The following is an 11,826-nucleotide window of genomic DNA, read 5'->3' as shown; positions in this document are numbered from 1 at the left end:
TGGCTGCTCTACCAACTGAGCTACCCAGCCAAGGTCAATCCTGCAGCCACCACAAGGGCTAAAGCCGATCTTGACATCTTCGACTTTCCGAGTGTGGTAGTATAGCTGGACCAATTGCGACGCTTTCGACACACCTCTTACCATGGTTCCAACAAATTCCAGTATTTTTAAAGTACTTTCGAAGGACTAGAGCCGATTTTGATAGCTTGGACTTTACGATTGTGGTAGTTGAGCTGGACCAATCGCTGGGCTGCGAGAAAAGTCCAGGTTCCCCCTGGGATTTGAACCCGGAGACTCCTGCACACCAGTGTGGCTGCTCTACCAACTGAGCTAACCAGACAATGTCAACCCTGCAAGCCACCATAAGGACTGGAGCTGATCTTGACATCTTCGACTTTCCGAGTGTGGTAGTATAGCTGGACCAATTGCGACGCTTTCGACACACCTCTTACCATGGTTCCAACAAATTCCAGTATTTTTAAAGTACTTTCGAAGGACTAGAGCCGATTTTGATAGCATGGACTTTCCGAATGTGGTAGTTGAGCTGACCAATCGCTGGGCTGCGAAAAAAGTCCAAGCTCCCCCTGGGATTTGAACCCTGAGACTCCTGCACACCAGTGTGGCTGCTCTACCAACTGAGCTACCCAGCCAAGGTCAATCCTGCAGCCACCACAAGGGCTAAAGCCGATCTTGACATCTTCGACTTTCCGAGTGTGGTAGTATAGCTGGACCAATTGCGACGCTTTCGACACACCTCTTACCATGGTTCCAACAAATTCCAGTATTTTTAAAGTACTTTCGAAGGACTAGAGCCGATTTTGATAGCTTGGACTTTACGATTGTGGTAGTTGAGCTGGACCAATCGCTGGGCTGCGAGAAAAGTCCAGGTTCCCCCTGGGATTTGAACCCGGAGACTCCTGCACACCAGTGTGGCTGCTCTACCAACTGAGCTAACCAGACAATGTCAACCCTGCAAGCCACCATAAGGACTGGAGCTGATCTTGACATCTTCGACTTTCCGAGTGTGGTAGTATAGCTGGACCAATTGCGACGCTTTCGACACACCTCTTACCATGGTTCCGACAAATTCCAGTATTTTTAAAGTACTTTCGAAGGACTAGAGCCGATTTTGATAGCTTGGACTTTCCGAATGTGGTAGTTGAGCTAACCATGGTTCCGACAAATTCCAGTATTTTTAAAGTATTTTCAAAGGACTAGAGTCGATTTAGATAGCTTGGAATTTCTGATTGTGGTAGTTGAGCTGACCAATCGCTGGGCTGCGAAAAAAGTCCAAGCTCCCCCTGGGATTTGAACCCGGAGACTCCTGCACACCAGTGTGGCTGCTCTACCAACTGAGCTACCCAGCCATGGTCAACCCTGTAAGCCACCACAAGGGCTAAAGCCGATCTTGACATCATCGACTTTCCGAGTGTGGCAGTATAGCTGGACCAATTGCGACGCTTTCGACACACCTCTTACCATGGTTCCAACAAATTCCAGTATTTTTAAAGTACTTTCGAAGGACTAGAGCCGATTTTGATAGCCTGGACTTTCCGAATGTGGTAGTTGAGCTGAACAATCGCTGGGCTGCGAAAAAGGTCCAAGCTCCCCCTGGGATTTGAACCCGGAGACTCCTGCACACCAGTGTGGCTGCTCTACCAACTGAGCTACCCAGCCAAGGTCAACCCTGTAAGCCACCACAAGGGCTAAAGCCGATCTTGACATCTTCGACTTTCCGAGTATGGTAGTAGAGCTGGACCAATTGCGACGCTTTCGACAGACCGCTAACCATGGTTCCGACAAATTCCAGTATTTTTAAAGTATTTTCAAAGGACTAGAGTCGATTTAGATAGCTTGGAATTTCTGATTGTGGTAGTTGAGCTGACCAATCGCTGGGCTGCGAAAAAAGTCCAAGCTCCCCCTGGGATTTGAACCCGGAGACACCTGCACACCAGTGTGGCTGCTCTACCAACTGAGCTACCCAGCCATGGTCAACCCTGTAAGCCACCACAAGGGCTAAAGCCGATCTTGACATCATCGACTTTCCGAGTGTGGCAGTATAGCTGGACCAATTGCGACGCTTTCGACACACCTCTTACCATGGTTCCAACAAATTCCAGTATTTTTAAAGTACTTTCGAAGGACTAGAGCCGATTTTGATAGCTTGGACTTTCCGAATGTGGTAGTTGAGCTGAACAATCGCTGGGCTGCGAAAAAGGTCCAAGCTCCCCCTGGGATTTGAACCCGGAGACTCCTGCACACCAGTGTGGCTGCTCTACCAACTGAGCTACCCAGCCAAGGTCAACCCTGTAAGCCACCACAAGGGCTAAAGCCGATCTTGACATCTTCGACTTTCCGAGTATGGTAGTAGAGCTGGACCAATTGCGACGCTTTCGACAGACCGCTAACCATGGTTCCGACAAATTCCAGTATTTTTAAAGTATTTTCAAAGGACTAGAGTCGATTTAGATAGCTTGGAATTTCTGATTGTGGTAGTTGAGCTGACCAATCGCTGGGCTGCGAAAAAAGTCCAAGCTCCCCCTGGGATTTGAACCCGGAGACACCTGCACACCAGTGTGGCTGCTCTACCAACTGAGCTACCCAGACAAGGTCAACCCTGCAAGCCACCACAAGGACTGGAGCTGATCTTGACATCTTCGACTTTCCGAGTGTGGTAGTATAGCTGGACCAATTGCGACGCTTTCGACACACCTCTTACCATGGTTCCAACAAATTCCAGTATTTTTAAAGTACTTTCGAAGGACTTTCCGAATGTGGTAGTTGAGCTGAACAATCGCTGGGCTGCGAAAAAAGTCCAAGCTCCTTCTGGGATTTGAACCCGGAGACTCCTGCACACCAGTGTGGCTGCTCTAACAACTGAGCTACCCAGCCAAGGTCAACCCTGCAAGCCACCATAAGGACTGAAGCTGATCTTGACATCTTCGACTTTCCGAGTGTGGTAGTATAGCTGGACCAATTGCGACGCTTTCGACAGACCGCTAACCATGGTTCCGACAAATTCCAGTATTTTTATATTAGTTTCAAAGGACTAGAGCCGATTTTGATAGCTTGGACTTCCGATTGTGGTTGTTGAGCTGGACCAATCGCTGGGCTGCGAGAAAAGTCCAGGTTCCCCCTGGGATTTGAACCCGGAGACTACCAACTGAGCTACCCAGACAATGTCAACCCTGCAAGCCACCATAAGGACTGGAGCTGATCTTGACATCTTCGACTTTCCGAGTGTGGTAGTATAGCTGGACCAATTGCGACGCTTTTGACAGACCGCTAACCATGGTTCCGACAAAAGAAAAGAAAGGAAGGGCCTTAGAGATGAAAAATAAGGGCTTTAGAGATGAAAAAAGAAGGGCTTTAGAGAGCAAAAAAGAAGGGCTTTAGAGAGCAAAAAAGAAAGAAAAAGAAGGGCTTTAGAGACGAAAAAAGAAAGGAAAGGAAGGGCTTAAGAGAAATAAAAAAAAAAGGAAGGGCTTAAAAGAGCAGAAAAGAAAAGAAAGGAAGGGCCTTAGAGATGAAAAAAGAAGGGCTTTAGAGAGCAAAAAGAAAGGAAAGGAAGGGCTTTAGAGATGAAAAAAGAAAGGAAAGGAAGGGCTTTAGAGATGAAAAAAGAAGGGCTTCAGAGATGAAAAAAGAAAGGAAAGGAAGGGCTTCAGAGATGAAAAAAGAAAGGAAAGGAAGGGCTTAAGAGAGCAAAAAAGAAGGGCTTTAGAGAGCAAAAAAGAAAGGAAAGGAAGGGCTTCAGAGATGAAAAAAGAAAGGAAAGGAAGGGCTTCAGAGATGAAAAAAGAAAGGAAAGGAAGGGCTTCAGAGATGAAAAAAGAAGGGCTTAAGAGAGCAAAAAAGAAAGGAAAGGAAGGGCTTAAGAGAGCAAAAAAGAAAGGAAAGGAAGGGCTTAAGAGAGCAAAAAAGAAAGGAAAGGAAGGGCTTAAGAGATGAAAAAAGAAGGGCTTAAGAGAGCAAAAAAGAAAGGAAAGGAAGGGCTTAAGAGAGCAAAAAAGAAAGGACAGGAAGGGCTTCAGAGATGAAAAAAGAAGGGCTTAAGAGAGCAAAAAAGAAAGGAAAGGAAGGGCCTAAGAGAGCAAAAAAGAAAGAAAAAGAAGGGCTTTAGAGATGAAAAAGAAGGGCTTTAGAGAGCAAAAAAGAAAGAAAAAGAAGGGCTTTAGAGATGAAAAAGAAGGGCTTAAGAGTGCAAAAAGAAAGGAAAGGAAGAGCTTAAGAGAGCAAAAAAGAAAGGAAAGGAAGGGCTTTAGAGATGAAGAAAGAAGGGCTTAAGAGATAAAAAAGAAAGGAAAGGAAGGGCTGTAGAGAGCAAAAAAGAAAGAAAAAGAAGGGCTTTAGAGATGAAAAAGAAGGGCTTTAGAGAGCAAAAAAGAAAGAAAAAGAAGGGCTTTAGAGATGAAAAAGAAGGGCTTAAGAGTGCAAAAAGAAAGGAAAGGAAGAGCTTAAGAGAGCAAAAAAGAAAGGAAAGGAAGGGCTTTAGAGATGAAGAAAGAAGGGCTTTAGAGAGCAAAAAAGAAATAAAAAAAAGGGCATAGAGATGAAAAAAGAAAATAAAGGAAGGGCTTTAGAGATGAAAAAAGAAGGGCTTAAGAGACGTGAAAAGAAATGAAAGGAAGGGCTTAAGAGAGCAAAAAAGAAAGAAAAGGAAGGGCTTTAGAGATGAAAAAAGAAGGGCTTAAGAGACGTGAAAAGAAAGGAAAGGAAGGGCTTCAGAGATGAAAAAAGAAGGGCCTAAGAGAGCAAAAAAGAAAGGAAAGGAAGGGCTTCAGAGACGAAAAAAGAAAGGAAAGGAAGGGCTTCAGAGATGAAAAAAGAAAGGAAAGGAAGGGCTTCAGAGATGAAAAAAGAAAGGAAAGGAAGGGCTTTAGAGAGCAAAAAAGAAAGAAAAAGATGGGCTTTAGAGATGAAAAAAGAAAGGAAAGGAAGGGCTTCAGAGATGAAAAAAGAAAGGAAAGGAAGGGCTTTAGAGAGCAAAAAAGAAAGAAAAAGATGGGCTTTAGAGATGAAAAAGAAGGGCTTAAGAGTGCAAAAAGAAAGGAAAGGAAGGGCTTAAGAGAGCAAAAAAGAAAGGAAAGGAAGGGCTTCAGAGATGAAAAAAGAAGGGCTTAAGAGATGAAAAAAGAAAGGAAAGGAAGGGCTTAAGAGAGCAAAAAAGAAAGGACAGGAAGGGCTTCAGAGATGAAAAAAGAAGGGCTTAAGAGAGCAAAAAAGAAAGGAAAGGAAGGGCTTAAGAGATGAAAAAAGAAGGGCTTAAGAGAGCAAAAAAGAAAGGAAAGGAAGGGCTTAAGAGAGCAAAAAAGAAAGGACAGGAAGGGCTTCAGAGATGAAAAAAGAAGGGCTTAAGAGAGCAAAAAAGAAAGGAAAGGAAGGGCTTAAGAGATGAAAAAAGAAGGGCTTAAGAGAGCAAAAAAGAAAGGAAAGGAAGGGCTTAAGAGAGCAAAAAAGAAAGGAAAGGAAGGGCTTAAGAGAGCAAAAAAGAAAGGAAAGGAAGGGCTTAAGAGAGCAAAAAAGAAAGAAAAAAAAGGGCTTTAGAGATGAAAAAGAAGGGCTTAAGAGAGCAAAAAAGAAAGGAAAGGAAGGGCTTAAGAGAGCAAAAAAAGAAAGGACAGGAAGGGCTTCAGAGATGAAAAAAGAAGGGCTTAAGAGATGAAAAAAGAAAGGAAAGGAAGGGCTTTAGAGAGCAAAAAAGAAAGAAAAAGAAGGGCTTTAGAGATGAAAAAGAAGGGCTTAAGAGTGCAAAAAGAAAGGAAAGGAAGGGCTTAAGAGAGCAAAAAAGAAAGGAAAGGAAGGGCTTCAGAGATGAAAAAAGAAGGGCTTAAGAGATGAAAAAAGAAAGGAAAGGAAGGGCTGTAGAGAGCAAAAAAGAAAGAAAAAGAAGGGCTTTAGAGATGAAAAAGAAGGGCTTAAGAGAACAAAAAAGAAAGAAAAAAAAGGGCTTTAGAGATGAAAAAGAAGGGCTTAAGAGTGCAAAAAGAAAGGAAAGGAAGGGCTTAAGAGAGCAAAAAAGAAAGGAAAGGAAGGGCTTCAGAGATGAAAAAAGAAGGGCTTAAGAGATGAAAAAAGAAAGGAAAGGAAGGGCTGTAGAGAGCAAAAAAGAAAGAAAAAGAAGGGCTTTAGAGATGAAAAAGAAGGGCTTAAGAGAACAAAAAAGAAAGAAAAAAAAGGGCTTTAGAGATGAAAAAGAAGGGCTTAAGAGTGCAAAAATAAAGGAAAGGAAGGGCTTCAGAGATGAAAAAAGTAAGGAAAGGAAGAGCTTAAGAGAGCAAAAAAGAAAGGAAAGGAAGGGCTTTAGAGATGAAGAAAGAAGGGCTTTAGAGAGCAAAAAAGAAATAAAAAGAAGGGCATATAGATGAAAAAAGAAAATAAAGGAAGGGCTTTAGAGATGAAAAAAGAAGGGCTTAAGAGACGTGAAAAGAAAGGAAAGGAAGGGCTTCAGAGATGAAAAAATAAGGGCTTAAGAGAGCAAAAAAGAAAGGAAAGGAAGGGCTTCAGAGACGAAAAAAGAAAGGAAAGGAAGGGCTTAAGAGAGCAAAAAAGAAAGGAAAGGAAGGGCTTCAGAGATGAAAAAAGAAGGGCTTAAGAGATGAAAAAAGAAAGGAAAGGAAGGGCTGTAGAGAGCAAAAAAGAAAGAAAAAGAAGGGCTTTAGAGATGAAAAAGAAGGGCTTAAGAGAACAAAAAAGAAAGAAAAAAAAGGGCTTTAGAGATGAAAAAGAAGGGCTTAAGAGTGCAAAAAGAAAGGAAAGGAAGGGCTTAAGAGAGCAAAAAAGAAAGGAAAGGAAGGGCTTCAGAGATGAAAAAAGAAGGGCTTAAGAGATGAAAAAAGAAAGGAAAGGAAGGGCTGTAGAGAGCAAAAAAGAAAGAAAAAGAAGGGCTTTAGAGATGAAAAAGAAGGGCTTAAGAGTGCAAAAATAAAGGAAAGGAAGGGCTTCAGAGATGAAAAAAGTAAGGAAAGGAAGAGCTTAAGAGAGCAAAAAAGAAAGGAAAGGAAGGGCTTTAGAGATGAAGAAAGAAGGGCTTTAGAGAGCAAAAAAGAAATAAAAAGAAGGGCATAGAGATGAAAAAAGAAAATAAAGGAAGGGCTTTAGAGATGAAAAAAGAAGGGCTTAAGAGACGTGAAAAGAAAGGAAAGGAAGGGCTTCAGAGATGAAAAAATAAGGGCTTAAGAGAGCAAAAAAGAAAGGAAAGGAAGGGCTTAAGAGAGCAAAAAAGAAAGGAAAGGAAGGGCTTAAGAGATGAAGAAAGAAGGGCTTTAGAGAGCAAAAAAGAAATAAAAAGAAGGGCTTAAGAGACGTGAAAAGAAAGGAAAGGAAGGGCTTTAGAGATGAAAAAAGAAGGGCTTAAGAGACGTGAAAAGAAAGGAAAGAAGGGCTTCAGAGATGAAAAAATAAGGGCTTAAGAGAGCAAAAAAGAAAGGAAAGGAAGGGCTTAAGAGAGCAAAAAAGAAAGGAAAGGAAGGGCTTAAGAGAGCAAAAAAGAAAGAAAAAAAAGGGCTTTAGAGATGAAAAAGAAGGGCTTAAGAGTGCAAAAAGAAAGGAAAGGAAGGGCTTAAGAGAGCAAAAAAGAAAGGAAAGGAAGGGCTTCAGAGATGAAAAAAGAAGGGCTTAAGAGATGAAAAAAGAAAGGAAAGGAAGGGCTGTAGAGAGCAAAAAAGAAAGAAAAAGAAGGGCTTTAGAGATGAAAAAGAAGGGCTTAAGAGTGCAAAAAGAAAGGAAAGGAAGGGTATCAGAGATGAAAAAAGAAAGGAAAGGAAGAGCTTAAGAGAGCAAAAAAGAAAGGAAAGGAAGGGCTTAAGAGATGAAGAAAGAAGGGCTTTAGAGAGCAAAAAAGAAATAAAAAGAAGGGCATAGAGATGAAAAAAGAAAATAAAGGAAGGGCTTTAGAGATGAAAAAAAAAGGGCTTAAGAGACGTGAAAAGAAAGGAAAGGAAGGGATTCAGAGATGAAAAAAGAAAGGAAAGGAAGGGCTTTAGAGATGAAGAAAGAAGGGGTCCAGCTCAGCTACCACAATCGAAAGTCCAAGCTATCAAAATCGGCTCAAGTCCTTTCAAAGTAATTTAAAAGTACTGGAATTTGTTGGAACCATGGTAAGCGGTGTGTCGAAAGCGTTGCCATTGGCCTAGCTCTACTACCACACTCGGAAAGTCGAAGATGTCAAGACCGGCTTTAGCCCTTGTGGTGGCTGCTGGAGGTTGGTCCTGGCTGGGTAGCTCAGTTGGTACAGCGGCCGTACGGTGTGCAAGAGTCTCTGGGTTCGAATCCAAGGGGGAGCCTGGACTTTTCCCGCAGCCCAGCGATTGGTCCAGCTCAACTACCACAATCGGAAAGTCCAATCTATCAAAATCGGCTCAAGTCCTTTGAAAGTAATTAAAAAATACTGGAATTTGTTGGAACCATTGTAAGCAGTGTGTCGAAAGCGTCGCGATTGGTCCAGCTCTACTATCACACTCGAAAAGGCGATGATATCAAGATCGGCTCTAGTGGCTGTGGTAGTTTGCAAGGTTGGCCTTGCCTGGGTAGCTCAGTTGGTAGAGCACCCGCACTTTGTGCAAGAGTCCTCGGGTTCGAATCCCAGGGGGAGCCTGGACTTTTCTCACAGCCCAGCGATTGGTCTAGCTCAACTACCACAATCAGAAAGTCATAGCTATCAAAATCGGCTCTAGTCCTTTGAAAGTACTTTAAAAATACTGGAATTTGTTGGAACCATGGTAAGCGGTGTGTCGAAAGCGTTGTGATTGGTCCAGCTCTACCACCACACTTGGGAAGTCGATGACGTCAAGATCGGCTTTAGCCCTTGTGGTGACATGCAGGGTTGGCCTTGGCTGTGTAGCTCAGTTGGTAGAGCACCCGCACTTTGTGCAAGAGTCCCCGGGTTCGAATCCCAGGGGGAGCCTGGACTTTTCTCACAGCCCAGCGATTGGTCTAGCTCAACTACCACAATCAGAAAGTCATAGCTATCAAAATCGGCTCTAGTCCTTTGAAAGTACTTTAAAAATATTGGAATTTGTTGGAACCATGGTAAGCGGTGTTTCGAAAACGTTGCGATTGGTCCAGCTCAACTACCACAATCGAAAAGTCCAAGCTATCAAAATCGGCTCAAGTCCTTTGAAAGTACTTTAAAAATACTGGAATTTGTCGGAACCATGGTAAGCGGTGTGTCGAAAGCGTTGTGATTGGTCCAGCTCTACCACCACACTCGGAAAGTCGATGACGTCAAGATCGGCTTTAGCCCTTGTGGTGACATGCAGGGTTGGCCTTGCCTGGGTAGCTCAGTTGGTAGAGCACCCGCACTTTGTGCAAGAGTCCCCGGGTTCGAATCCCAGGGGGAGCCTGGACTTTTCTCACAGCCCAGCGATTGGTCTAGCTCAACTACCACAATCAGAAAGTCATAGCTATCAAAATCGGCTCTAGTCCTTTGAAAGTACTTTAAAAATACTGGAATTTGTTGGAACCATGGTAAGCGGTGTGTCGAAAGCGTTTTGATTGGTCCAGCTCTACCACCACACTCGGAAAGTCGATGACGTCAAGATCGGCTTTAGCCCTTGTGGTGACATGCAGGGTTGGCCTTGCCTGGGTAGCTCAGTTGGTAGAGCACCCGCACTTTGTGCAAGAGTCCCCGGGTTCGAATCCCAGGGGGAGCCTGGACTTTTCTCACAGCCCAGCGATTGGTTTAGCTCAACTACCACAATCAGAAAGTCATAGCTATCAAAATCGGCTCTAGTCCTTTGAAAGTACTTTAAAAATACTGGAATTTGTTGGAACCATGGTAAGCGGTGTGTCGAAAGCGTTGTGATTGGTCCAGCTCTACCACCACACTCGGAAAGTCGATGACGTCAAGATCGGCTTTAGCCCTTGTGGTGACATGCAGGGTTGGCCTTGGCTGTGTAGCTCAGTTGGTAGAGCACCCGCACTTTGTGCAAGAGTCCTCGGGTTCGAATCCCAGGGGGAGCCTGGACTTTTCTCGCAGCCCAGCGATTGGTCTAGCTCAACTACCACAATCAGAAAGTCATAGCTATCAAAATCGGCTCTAGTCCTTTGAAAGTACTTTAAAAATACTGGAATTTGTTGGAACCATGGTAAGCGGTGTGTCGAAAGCGTCGCGATTGGTCCAGCTCTACTACCACACTTGGGAAGTCGATGACGTCAAGATCGGCTTTAGCCCTTGTGGTGACATGCAGGGTTGGCCTTGGCTGTGTAGCTCAGTTGGTAGAGCACCTGCACTTTGTGCAAGAGTCCCCGGGTTCGAATCCCAGGGGGAGCCTGGACTTTTCTCACAGCCCAGCGATTGGGCTAGCTCAACTACCACAATCAGAAAGTTATAGCTATCAAAATCGGCTCTAGTCCTTTGAAAGTACTTTAAAAATATTGGAATTTGTTGGAACCATGGTAAGCGGTGTTTCGAAAACGTTGCGATTGGTCCAGCTCAACTACCACAATCGAAAAGTCCAAGCTATCAAAATCGGCTCAAGTCCTTTGAAAGTACTTTAAAAATACTGGAATTTGTCGGAACCATGGTAAGCGGTGTGTCGAAAGTGTTGTGATTGGTCCAGCTCTACCACCACACTCGGAAAGTCGATGACGTCAAGATCGGCTTTAGCCCTTGTGGTGACATGCAGGGTTGGCCTTGCCTGGGTAGCTCAGTTGGTAGAGCACCCGCACTTTGTGCAAGAGTCCCCGGGTTCGAATCCCAGGGGGAGCCTGGACTTTTCTCACAGCCCAGCGATTGGTCTAGCTCAACTACCACAATCAGAAAGTCATAGCTATCAAAATTGGCTCTAGTCCTTTGAAAGTACTTTAAAAATACTGGAATTTGTTGGAACCATGGTAAGCGGTGTGTCGAATGCGTTGTGATTGGTCCAGCTCTACCACCACACTCGGAAAGTCGATGACGTCAAGATCGGCTTTAGCCCTTGTGGTGACATGCAGGGTTGGCCTTGGCTGTGTAGCTCAGTTGGTAGAGCACCCGCACTTTGTGCAAGAGTCCTCGGGTTCGAATCCCAGGGGGAGCCTGGACTTTTCTCGCAGCCCAGCGATTGGTCTAGCTCAACTACCACAATCAGAAAGTCATAGCTATCAAAATCGGTTCTAGTCCTTTGAAAGTACTTTAAAAATACTGGAATTTGTTGGAACCATGGTAAGCGGTGTGTCGAAAGCGTCGCGATTGGTCCAGCTCTACTACCACACTCGGAAAGTCAATGACGTCAAGATCGGCTTTAGCCCTTGTGGTGCAGGGTTGGCCTTGGCTGTGTAGCTCAGTTGGTAGAGCACCTGCACTTTGTGCAAGAGTCCCCGGGTTCGAATCCCAGGGGGAGCCTGGACTTTTCTCACAGCCCAGCGATTGGTCTAGCTCAACTACCACAATCAGAAAGTCATAGCTATCAAAATCGGCTCTAGTCCTTTGAAAGTACTTTAAAAATATTGGAATTTGTTGGAATCATGGTAAGCGGTGTTTCGAAAACGTTGCGATTGGTCCAGCTCAACTACCACAATCGAAAAGTCCAAGCTATCAAAATCGGCTCAAGTCCTTTGAAAGTACTTTAAAAATACTGGAATTTGTCGGAACCATGGTAAGCGGTGTGTCGAAAGTGTTGTGATTGGTCCACCTCTACCACCACACTCGGAAAGTCGATGACGTCAAGATCGGCTTTAGCCCTTGTGGTGACATGCAGGGTTGGCCTTGGCTGTGTAGCTCAGTTGGTAGAGCACCCGCACTTTGTGCAAGAGTCCTCGGGTTCGAATCCCAGGGGGAGCCTGGACTTTTCTCGCAGCCCAGCGATTGGTCTAGCTCAACTACCACAATCAGAAAGTCATAGC

The sequence above is a fragment of the Lingula anatina genome, chromosome 3 (assembly GCF_051362555.1).
Source record: "Lingula anatina isolate TDL-2025a chromosome 3, LinAna3.0, whole genome shotgun sequence".
NCBI classification, from domain to species: domain Eukaryota; kingdom Metazoa; phylum Brachiopoda; class Lingulata; order Lingulida; family Lingulidae; genus Lingula; species Lingula anatina.
This window is presented reverse-complemented; position numbering follows the sequence as displayed.